The sequence below is a fragment of the Chrysemys picta genome, chromosome 1, assembly GCF_011386835.1.
Source record: "Chrysemys picta bellii isolate R12L10 chromosome 1, ASM1138683v2, whole genome shotgun sequence".
Lineage (NCBI taxonomy): Eukaryota > Metazoa > Chordata > Testudines > Emydidae > Chrysemys > Chrysemys picta.
Genome location: NC_088791.1, coordinates 279,665,465 through 279,677,358, shown reverse-complemented (window position 1 = coordinate 279,677,358; position 11,894 = coordinate 279,665,465).

Genomic DNA, 11,894 nt, shown 5'->3' with positions numbered 1-11,894 from the left:
GTAGAAACAAGGCATTGTTTCTCTGCACCCTAAGATCACCTTGCATAATCCACCACATACCCTTGCCCTCCTACACAAGCCACCTCCCTACACTCTCCCAGCTCCCCCGAGTTTTCCCTGCACTGTGAAAAATCCCTCTTTCTTTTCCACCCACATTATCTCTGCCCCCTCACTCCACTTGCTACATCCGCCTCATCCATGCTACATTCCCTTTCCCAGATCCTTTTCCATTATCTTTGTCCCCCCTGCCATGTTTCCTCCCTGCTAACCCACCATCACACATCTTCAGCTCCTCTGTCCCCCAAATTCAGCTGCATTTCAAGATCCTCCACATTATGTTTCCCTGTCCACTATATCAATCATACAGGGTGACTAAATGGCCATTATTTTCCCTAAGGCAGGCTTGCTTTAGACCTATTAGAAACTCTGGAATATGGTGAGGAGCAGCCTCATTTTCACTTGCTAATGATGTAGGGAAAAGATGTCCATCTTGGCTTAGGGAATCCATGGAGTACAATGGCCCCTGTGAATAAAGGCAAAACTTCAGGACATCAGAAAATCACAAGAAATCTTCAAAACACAAATCATGAGGCTTGCACTGATGACAAGGGCTAGCAATTCTGAAGTCCACTCTATGTTGAGAAAGAGTCGACATGGCTTTTGTAAGCAGAAACCATGCCTCACCAATGTGTTAGGGTCTCAACAAATGTGGACAAGGGTGATCCATTCAATATAATATACTTGGACTTTCCCAAAACCTTTGACAAGGTCCCTCACCAAAGGTTCTTAAGCAAAGTGAGCTGTCATGGGATAAGAGAGACAGACCTTTCATGGATCAGTAACTGGTTAAACGATAGGAAACAAAGGGTAGGAATAAGGTCAGTTTTCACAAAGAAGAGCGGTAAATAGCAGCATCCTCCAAAGATTTGTACTGTTCAACATATTAATAAATGACCTGGAAAAAGGGGTGAACAGTTAGGTGGCAAAGTTTGCAGATGATACAAAATTTCTCAGGATTGTTAAGTCCAAAGCTGACTGCAAAGAGTTACAAAGGGATCTCATTAAACTGGGTGACTGTGCAAGAAAATCACAGATGCAATTCAATGTTAATAAATGCAAAGTAATGCACATTGGAACATATAATCCCAGCTATACATTCAAAATGATGGGGTCTATATTAGCTATTACCACTCAAGAAAGAGATTTTGGAGTCACTGTGGATAGTTCTCTGAAAACATCCACTCAGTGTGCAGCAGCAGGCAAAAAAGTGAACAGAATGTTAGGAACCATTAGGAATGGAATAGATAAGACAGAAACAATAATAATGTCACTATATAAATCCATGGTATGCCCACATCTTGAATACTGTCTGCAGTTCTAGTCACCCCTTCCCAAAAAAGATATATTAGAGTTGGGAAAAGTATAGAAAAATTACAACAAATATGAATAGGGGTATGGAACAGCTTTCATATAAGGAGAGATGAAAAAACCTGGGACTGTTCAGCTTAGAAATTGATTGCTAAGGAAGAATATGATAGAAGTCTATAAAATCATGAATGGTGAGGAAAAAGTAAATAAGGAACTGTTATTTATCCTTTCACATAACACTAGAACCAGAAGCCACCCAATGAACTTAATAGGCAGCAGGTTTAAAACAAACAAAAGGAAGGACTTCACACAATACACAGTCATCCTGTGGAACTCGTTGCCAAGGGATGTTGTAAAGGGCAAAAGTATACCTGGGTTAAAAAAGAATTACACATGTTTCATGAAGGATAGGTCCATCAATGGCCATTAGCCAAGACAGTCAGGGATGCAACCAACTCCAGGCTCTGGGTGTCCCTAAGCCTCTGACTGCCAGAAACTGGGACTGGACAACAGAGGAGAGATCACTTGATAATTACCCTGTTCTGTTCATTCCCTCTGACTCATTTATCACTGGGCACTGTTGGACGACAGGATACTGGGCTAGATGAGACCACTGGTCTGACCCATCATGGCCATTCTTATGTTCTTATGTAATGAATTGAATGATACATTAAAATTAACATCTAAGTCCCACAATTAAAAGAAGTGATATTGAACAACCTGACCAAATCAACCATATCCTAACAGAAACAGATATTGTTCTCTAAAGCCAAACTCAACAGAAAACAGTAAGTTATGAAAACCCCGAAGTACATAATGGGTTTATTTTCTCTTTATTATTCCAAGAGCATTTATTTCACTTTGGTTGCTTTCTTTCCTACTTGTTATTGATTATCAGCAAAAAAGATAGTCTATTAAAAGTCCACTTAACAACCTTGGTTGTAATTTTATTTGCTGATATTACCACTATAGAAAATGAAAGGTTTTATTTATTTTTTTATTTATTGCCACTTACTGATAAAATACAGTGCTATTACTTTGATGGAATAGAAATTTGTTTTCAAATTAGATGCAAAGAGAGAGTAATTATTTGAAGCAAACAACGTTTAGAGTAGAAGCCTGGAAGTATAAATAGTATTAAATAGAACATTTATGAACAAAAAGCCATTGTAATGTTGCCCATGTAAGTAATTTAGGACTGTGTTCAAACAAGATGAAGTTGCACAGGTGTGCTGGTCATTTTTCCAGAGAATTTTTATTTATTGCCCACAATTTATGTCGAGAACAATAAAATAGGATCTATTTTGTATTGTCCTAGCAACATGCTAGCTGATAATTGGAGTAACCTCTAGCACTTATCTACAAGGCTTAATTTTGCTTCCATATAAGCCAATGGCAAATGTCACATTGAGTTCAAAAGGAGCATTATTTGACCTTCTCACCTTAATCATTAAATATATCTATTATAGAGTTTTGGGGTGGAGCCTCTGAAGGTTCCTGCAAGAAATCTGCTGCTGAGAGAAAGAAATAGGTTCTAATCCTAGCTGTGATGTGTGGATCACTGTGTGGATAAAAAGAATGGCTAAAAATACTTAAATATAAATGGATACTTTACCTCACAGTCATGTTGTGAGGATAAAGTCAAAATGGAGCCCTAAATACTGTGTCTCAAATAAATACTATTATCCTCATTTTATAGAATTGAAGCACAGAGAGTATGGGACTTGCCTGTGGTTACACACCCAGTCTGTGGTGGAATTTAATCTGACTCTCCGGAGTGCCAGGCTAGCATCTAACCACTGGACCATCATTCCTGCCCAGGAATGAAGTCAGTAGCTTTGCCTAGTTACGAAACAAGTAAAAAGTGAGTAAGGACTGGAGTATTTGTCCCTATATTTCTGATCCTCACAAGCCCCAAACTCCTTAGGTGTTTCTTTTTCTTTTCAGTTATCACTACATATACAGAGATTGACCATCACATTAAAGGACTATCAGACTCACAATCCATGACTTCTGCGAATTCACCCATCAGTTTTTGGTCTCAGTGCTGGGCTTCTTAAAAGCTTGCTTTATATACCTGTGCACCCAGTCCCATCACTTTATTTTATCTTAAAACAACCAAAACATATTCACTAAAAAAGTCCAGACCATATTATTAAAAGTCGTAGAACAGTAAAAAAAAGAAAAAAGTTGCATTGTGGATGACGATGTTGTATGGCATAGGATAGAATCTGAATTGTTTCAACTTACAAAGAAAAAGGCAAGTGACATAACATTTACTAGATTTCCAAATATTTTATACACTGCCTCCCATATGCGATCAAGAGAACAAAGAGTGAGCGCGTGTTTAAAAACAGACTAACACAAACACTTAAATGCATTGTCATAACCACTTAATAAAATCACCACAGTAGAACATTAAAACAGGCAGATTTATTGTTGCACAGTGACATGTTCAGGATTCAGATATCTTTAAAAATGAGTTGTGGCAAATGAAGTCAGTTTTCTAAAGTTCAATGTTGTGCTCCATGTCTCCACTTGCATCCTATACATAAGTGTCTGAAACATAATGGCAATGAGGGTAAACAGAGTAACATTCTGTAAACTGGTCTGCAAATATTGCAAATTTTAACACAGAGTATTTGAATTGATTTACAAACATATTTCTATTGTACATTTTCACAGTATGTTTCTTATACATTCCAAACTACTAAAAATCGACTTTTTCTCTGCAGTTCTTCACCACAGTAAACATGTTGTGTATCCACAGAATCCCAAGACAAAAAAAGCGACATGAGATAGCTGCAGAAATGGCACTTGCACTTTATGGAGTTTGAAGGCTCATCATTGAGATATATTGTTAATTACCATGAGTATAGTCATGACCACTCTAGCTCTGGTACAGCTGCAGGGAGGGCTCATGGACCCTTTTCTTGCAGTGCAGCCACACAGAAGTCAGCCATCATTGGGTTGCATGTGCTGGGGAGTGCAAGATGAGCATATGCAACTAAAGTATATTTGGGTAGAACAAAGGCATGAATTTGGCCCTGTTGGTCCTATACATTGGTAGTACTGCAACAGCTACAACTCTTGTAATGGTTTAGCAAGTCCTACTAGCATCATACTTCCAGCCACAGCCACTTGAGCAGCGTGCCTAGTCCCCATCCCAGTCATGGCTCTGCCTTTGCAGTCTTAGGCCTAGTCCACACTTAAAAATTAGATCAACCTAGCTCTATTGCTCAGGGGTGTGAAAAATTCACAACCTAAGCACCATCGTTAAGCCGACCTAACCCATGGTGTACGGGGTAGGTTGCTGTGGCAGAATTCTTCCATTGACCTAGCCACTGCCACTCGGAGAGATGGATTAACTACAGCAATAGAAAAAATCCTGCTGCAGAAACCATCTACACTACAATGCTCCAGTTGCAGAGCTCAGTGCTGTATCTGTGGCCCTGTAGCAACTGTAGTGTAGATATGGCCTTAGTTGTGCCCTAATGTCCTGAGTCTACTCTTAAACCAGTGTAAATCCACTAAGTTGAGTGGAATTACTCCTGATATATGATAGTATGAACAAAAACAATCAGGCATTTTATATTTTTGTGCACAATCATGCAAGAATGTCAGAAACAAGGAAAACCTTGGTTCCATATTGTTTGTTTCTGTATGATGATGCATCACACTCTGTAACCCTAGTGGCTGCTAAACACAACCGAACATAGCTTAAATACATTTCTGCCATTCACCAGGTTTATAAATAAATTACATTTAGCTTGTAAGTGCCTTATAGCAGAAACCCGCCATTTTATTTGTCCGTGAAGTACCATCCAAATCTATGGCACTTTGTTAAAAAAAGTATTATTTAATAAATATATAAATAAATCATACATCCCCAAATTTTCAAACTTGGAAGCCTAAAGTTAAGCAGCCAAATCTACATGTAGGTAGCCAAAGCAAATGGCCTATTTTCTCCAGCGGTGCTGAGAATCTACAACACCCAATGAAATCAATTTATCTAATTTCGGATTAAACTAATGTTTCATCAAAAGAAAGAACCAGGTGATGATCACATCAAAACAACAACAAAAACAGTATATCTATATTAGCTGCACAATGGTTCTGTTATTTCTATGGTTGTGTATACCAGTGGTTTTCACAGGCGCTCCGCTACTTGTTCAGGGAAAGCCCCTGGCGGGCCAGGCCAGTTTGTTTACCTGCCACATCCACAAGTTTGGCCGATAGTGGCTCCCACTGGCCTGCGGTTCGCCGCTCCAGGCCAATGGGGGCTGTGGGCAGCCGCGGCCAGCACATCCCTTGGCCCGCGCCGCTTCCCTGCTCAGATATTATAGTAATGGCTGACCATATACAAATGTAGATAAACAGAAGTATATAAATCTGGATTTAGGTGTCTAACTTCAGACTCCAGAGTTTGAAAATTTTGCCCTTGTTCTTGTGTGAGCCAAACTGCTGCTACAACATTTGAGTGTAGAGAGGGTATGTCTGGTGAAGGAGATCATGCTGAGGGAGCTGGAAAACACTGATTTCAGACACAGCTCTAAGCCATCTGAAGTTCATAATGGTGTTTGGCTGCAGAGAATGAAAGTGGGTTTGTTCACAGTAGAAGTTGATTGTTAGTGTTAACTGCTGAGTGGTTAGGGTTAGTTAGGATAGAAGGCTATGTGCATATTCTGCCCCCTCTCCACGTGCAAAACCAATGCCACTGTGAGTTGGACTTCTCCTTCCCTGAAACACATCCTTTATGCTTCCTGTCAGAGATCCACCCAATTTTAGTGTCCTCTGTCTGAGGAGGTGGAAGGGACAATATTTTTAACATGACAATATCTCTTTTAATGGGAGTCTTTGCAAACATCTACCAGACTCTAGAAGTCAAAAAAGGAAAGAAATGGATGGTTATTTATCCATCCTGTTTTTACAACTACAAACCTCTCTCTTCTTGTGCACCAGATGTACTTCATTCCAATCCCCCTTTAAAACATATACACAAACAAAACAAAAAAACAAGACAACTGAAACGTTTTTCTCTTTCTCAAATTCAAGCCTACGTCTTGCATCTAACAGTCTGTGCTATTTTGTTTTATCTTAGGACCTGATTCTGTGAGGCTCTAAATCTTCAGAAATCAATTATTTCAGTGACTCTGGGCTCACACAGAATCAAGCCCTTGGACTGAAAGCCCATTGCAGGACTCACAGCCTCCTTTGTGTGTCTAGCAACACATTTCTAATTGTGCTCAATAAACAATAACAATGATCCTTAACAGATGAAAACTGGCATTCCATTTGTCACTATGTGAGGATGACACCCTCTTCCCCTGTTCTTTGGCTCAGGCAAAAGAATACACTAGATATTATTTAGTCTAAACTCTCAGATCTGAAGGTGTCCATATTTTCCCACACACAATTCCCACATCTGTTTCTTAATCAGGGTCTCAGTTTGTACCAACATTATTGGATAGTCTCAGTTCCTACACTACACCTTCATGTAGAGATCAACATACCTGTTCTGCGACTACATGATTGTGCTGTGTAAGTCTACACAGACATGCTTTCAAAGCCATGGCACTGCTAAAAAGAAAACAAAAACAAAAACACCCGCATTAGCCAATGAAAATTACTGCGTGTGAGCCTCTTATTACCTCTGAAGAGCAACACCGGTTTGCTTAGGTCTTGCTTATAGAACAAATTACTCACTCTAGTGATATACAAAGGATAATTTCTGTCTCACAGGAGGCGCTCTGCAAGATGGCCTTTCATAGACATAGCTCATATCACGTCAGTCTTAGACGGAAGGTGATTGCGTTCTGAGAAATCATGCTCACTGTATCTCCCGTCTGAGGACCAAGGTGAATGTTTTCTAACTTAAGTGCCTTTCCTGACCTGTACAAAACCTGAACAAATAGGTTATGGTCCTGAACATGAGAGGTGCTGAACATCTGCAATTTCTCTTGTAAGATCAAACCCTTAGTAAGGAGAACTATGTAGAAGTTGTGGGGCATGGAGATGGGACAGCCCCACAGCCCTTCCACAACCGCTATTCCAGCCCTTGATCTAGAATAGAGTTGACACTCCTGTGCAGCCCCACATAGTGGTTTGTGAATATTAAATACACATTATTTTGGATTAAATAGCTACATTCTATCCTTCACCTGCCCACCACTGATCTCCCTCAGCATAAGAGAACCACTGTAGTTTTGCAGCTTTGGGGACCTTCAGCAGCCTCTATTCCCCTGAGTGGATCTAACCTTCATGCATTATGCAGAAATACTATAATGAGGGGATTGGCAATGGAATTTAAGGTTACAGCAATTAGATCTGCTTTATATTAGAGACTGAGAATAAGGCTGAAGAATAATTATTCTGTTGTATATTTTATTTTTCATTTTCTCATTTAAATTAGAGTGGGGTGAATAGACATATCATGGTTAATTCATTGTTTTAAAATCAAGGATAGTTCTGAAGTTATGCTTACATATTAAGAATCTATTCTGATCTAGTGCTTGTGTCCATATAGCTCAGAGTTTGTTTTACTTGAATCATTGGGTGTAAAACTTGCTCAAATTCAGCAGTCCCAATGTTTAAAACATGCTACCAGACTTCTAGAATGGATATTGAGCCACTGTCTTTCAACACAGATTTTAAGTATAGCTATGGGATAAATAACTATTTTCCTCCTGATGTGGTCAAAGAGCCAGGTCAAGTATCTATTTTACATGCAGCACCACAAGAACACACAGCGCTAAAAATGCAAATAGTCTACACATTTATGAGCCAACAGACTGGTTGCAAAGTTATTCCTCCAAAATCTGACTACTACTGTTGAAAATAAAACACTTTTCAGTGAATGGACTATTGGAATTAATGAATCTCTATTTTTCTAATATACATATTACATTTAATATATATTTTAAATTGCATTATATTATCCCTCAGATATTACCTATTATTGTCATTCCATTTTGATGTATAATTTACATTTAACACTATATTTTACATTTTGTAAAGAATTAATATTGAATCACACCTTCATTAAAGTTGGAGGAGATATTCATTTTTACTGACACCTGTCCAAACAATACTTTGACTTAATCACATGCCTGTTTCATGCATGCTATGAAAAAGGTTCAAATGTAAGTAGTAAATATGGTGGTTCAAATTTTCAAAGACGTGAGTGCATAAGTGCCCTTGTACTTTTGAATACAAACTTAGGCATGCACATATACATAGGCACACACTTCAGAGATGTGCACACTTACATTGGGAGCATGGAAAAGTGCACATATGTTGAGGTACACATCTTTGTAAATTTAGGTTTGTAGGATTTAAAATGCCCTCTTTTAAAACTTATTAAACAGATACCAAAAAGTGGCATGGCATAACATGAATAACCTAATGTAGTGTGTTATTGGTCAGTGATGTGGGAAGAATTTAGTCAAAAGGTTAACAACACATAAGTTATACTTATGCATGCATAACTTTGATTGTGCCATCAAGTTTTGAAAAATGGTTTATGTTTTAAGAGAACAATAAGTGGTTTTGGTTATGCCATTCTCAAAACTTTTTTAGATCTATCAAGATAAATAACTAGTTACTGGTATGCTGCAATATTATACCTGCTGTACTTCTAAGAAATAATTCTGTTTAAAATGTGCACAGTGGTATACAGGCTCTGAAATATAACGAAAACATTGGGTTCAACTGTAATTCTCTGTACTTAGAACTGACGTACAGTTTCTGGTTTTCAATGGCTAGAGCCAAAAACAGGCAGTAGGCGCATTTAGTGGAGACATGGCATACATTAATGGTGTAGAAATAGCTGTAGGGCCCTGTTCCCACAATCAGACCTATACTGGAGAAGCTTTGTATCAGCACAGTCCATGGCTTAAGTCACTGGGGCTCCATACAGGCATGGGACTGGGTTTCAAGTTCTCAAACTTTGGGCAGATTATGAGTCCTACTTAAAAATACCCTGTAAATGTATAGTTATATATATTTCCTGCTGCTTAATAATAATAAAATGGACCTGACTATGACCTCCGTGAAGCTACATGGCCCACTCATCTCCATTCACTCCTCAGAATATTTTTGCTGAAGTAGTCTGAATAAAATGTTGGATTGTGGGGCAGTGGGTTTACATACCAATATGTATAGACCAGGTATTGCAATGCTTCCTTAACACCTCAGTCCATGGGGGACCTAAGGAGTATGAGTACTGCAGGTTTAAATGGAGCTGGATTCACTGGAGGCAGGGTAGAAGAGCTGTGGTCCACAGTTCTCGCTTAACTACAGCTTTGCCAGTGTTGGCCTAGGCATGTCAAAGCATGCATTTGGTCTAACAGGTCGAATTTTGCTTTCAATTCTAATTTTGCTTGTGACTCACTCCCACTGAAGTAAATGCGAATCATCTGAATGTATCTAAGGGAGGAATTTGGCATATTGAGTGTATGTAAAAATTCTAACTAGGGTGTTTATTATAGGAAATGAGAAGTAAGTTTAGTTTAAATTTAATGGAAATTAAAGTGAATCTAACATAGTGAATTAGTTAATCTAATATAGTGCTTTCTTTAGATACATTTGACTTGAATTCATATATGAACACTGAATATCTGATGGAGTCTCAGTTATGTTTTCTTTTACACAAATACAAAGGCAGTCAATATATCTTTCATATTTAAGTCATAATAATTTCCTTGTACCAATTAATGTTAGTGCTTATAATAATAATATGAGCTAGATCAGGGATCAGCAACCTTTGGCCCGTCAGGGAAATCTGCTGACGGACTGGGATGGTTTGTTTACCTGCAGTGTCTGCAGGTTCAGCCGATCGTGGCTCCCGCTGGCCGTGGTTCACTGTTCCAGGCCAATGGGGGCTGCGGGAAGCAGCACAGGCCAAAGGATGTGCTGGCTGCCACTTCCCGCAGCCCCCATTGGCCTGGGATGGCGAACTGCGGTCAGTGGGAGCTGCGATCAGCCGAACCTGTGGATGCTGCAGGAAACAAACCATCCCGGCCCACCAGCAGATTTCCCTGATGGGCCGTGTGCCAAAGGTTGCCGATCCCTAAGCTAGACAACTCCCTTAATATACCCTTACAATGTTTTAATATTTTGACAGGTTTCATATGTGACTATAAATCTGTCTTCTATGCACATAGCCTTCTATTCTAACTAACCCTAACCATGTCTTTTAAAAGCTCTATGGAGCAGGGACTGTCTGTCTCTGTGTTTTGTTTCGGACTGAGCACATTATCATCAATAAAGGAAATAATTAATAAAAGATAATAAATAATACAGGAGAAGAGCCAGAGACTCATAGAATCATAGAATATCGGGGTTGGAAGGGACCTCAGGAGGTCATCTAGTCCACCCCCCTATTCAAAGCAGGACCAACCCCACTAAATCATCCTAGCGAGGGCTTTGTCAGGCTTGGCCTTAAAAACCAATAAAGATGGAGATTCCACCACCTCCGTAGGTAACCCATTCCAGTGCTTCACCACCCTCTCAGTGAAATAGTTTCTCCTAATATCCAACCTAAATCTCCCGCACTGCAACTTGAGATCTTGATTCCAGTCTCCATGAAGTCCTCTAGGGACTGTACTATTCCTCTGCTATGCGAGGGGGTGGTGATGGATGCTATGGTGATGGATAGCAGAATAAAACCCTAAGATGGAGTGATACAGCAAATGAGAAATTCTTAGGAAAACTGATTAGGTTGGAAGTGTGGTAATACTATTACATTTAAATAAATACCAATCAATTGGAAAGAGAGAGAATTGAAAACAACTTTAAAATATTTAATTGATATTAATTGTTATTGTTTTCCATAAGCAAGAGGGTGTTTTGTTTTGTTTTTCAAATTAACAAGTTAGTAATTCCATTTTACACTATGTGATTAAATCTAGAATTTACCTACTTTACTTTATTACTACTACTTGCAGTGAAAGGTATTATTCAACATGAATAAAGGAGGCAGAATCTGGCCTTTGAAACATATTGGTACATCTACTATTCCTTCAAAGTTATTACTGTTTGCTTCAACACAGGCTAACAGGAATGGCTTTAAAGCCAGTGTATTCCCTGACTATTTTCTTTGGGGGTATATGGACTATAAACTTCAAGGGTAAGATTTACAAAGGCACTCAGTGTTGGCTTAACTCTGTTCCCTTTGTAGTCAAATGTAAAACTTCCATTGACATAACAAGAGCAGAGTTAAGCCAACACTGAGAACTTTTGAAAAATCCCACCCAAACTCTTCTCCCTTAACAAAATTAATGCAAAGTTGTACTGACATACAGAAACTGAGGGTAGGTCAATTTTTGCCTTTAATCTATATTGTATATGGATCTGTACAAGTATAAATACAATGAAGATAGATCAAGAATCACAGTCTTCCACCTTTGTTGTAAGTAAGGAACAGTGGAGAAAGCTTGACATTTTGGATGAGAGAATAGTTATCCAAGTAGAGAAAGTACAGAGAGATTACAAAAGATAAAATAATGGAAAAAATAAAGAGGGAA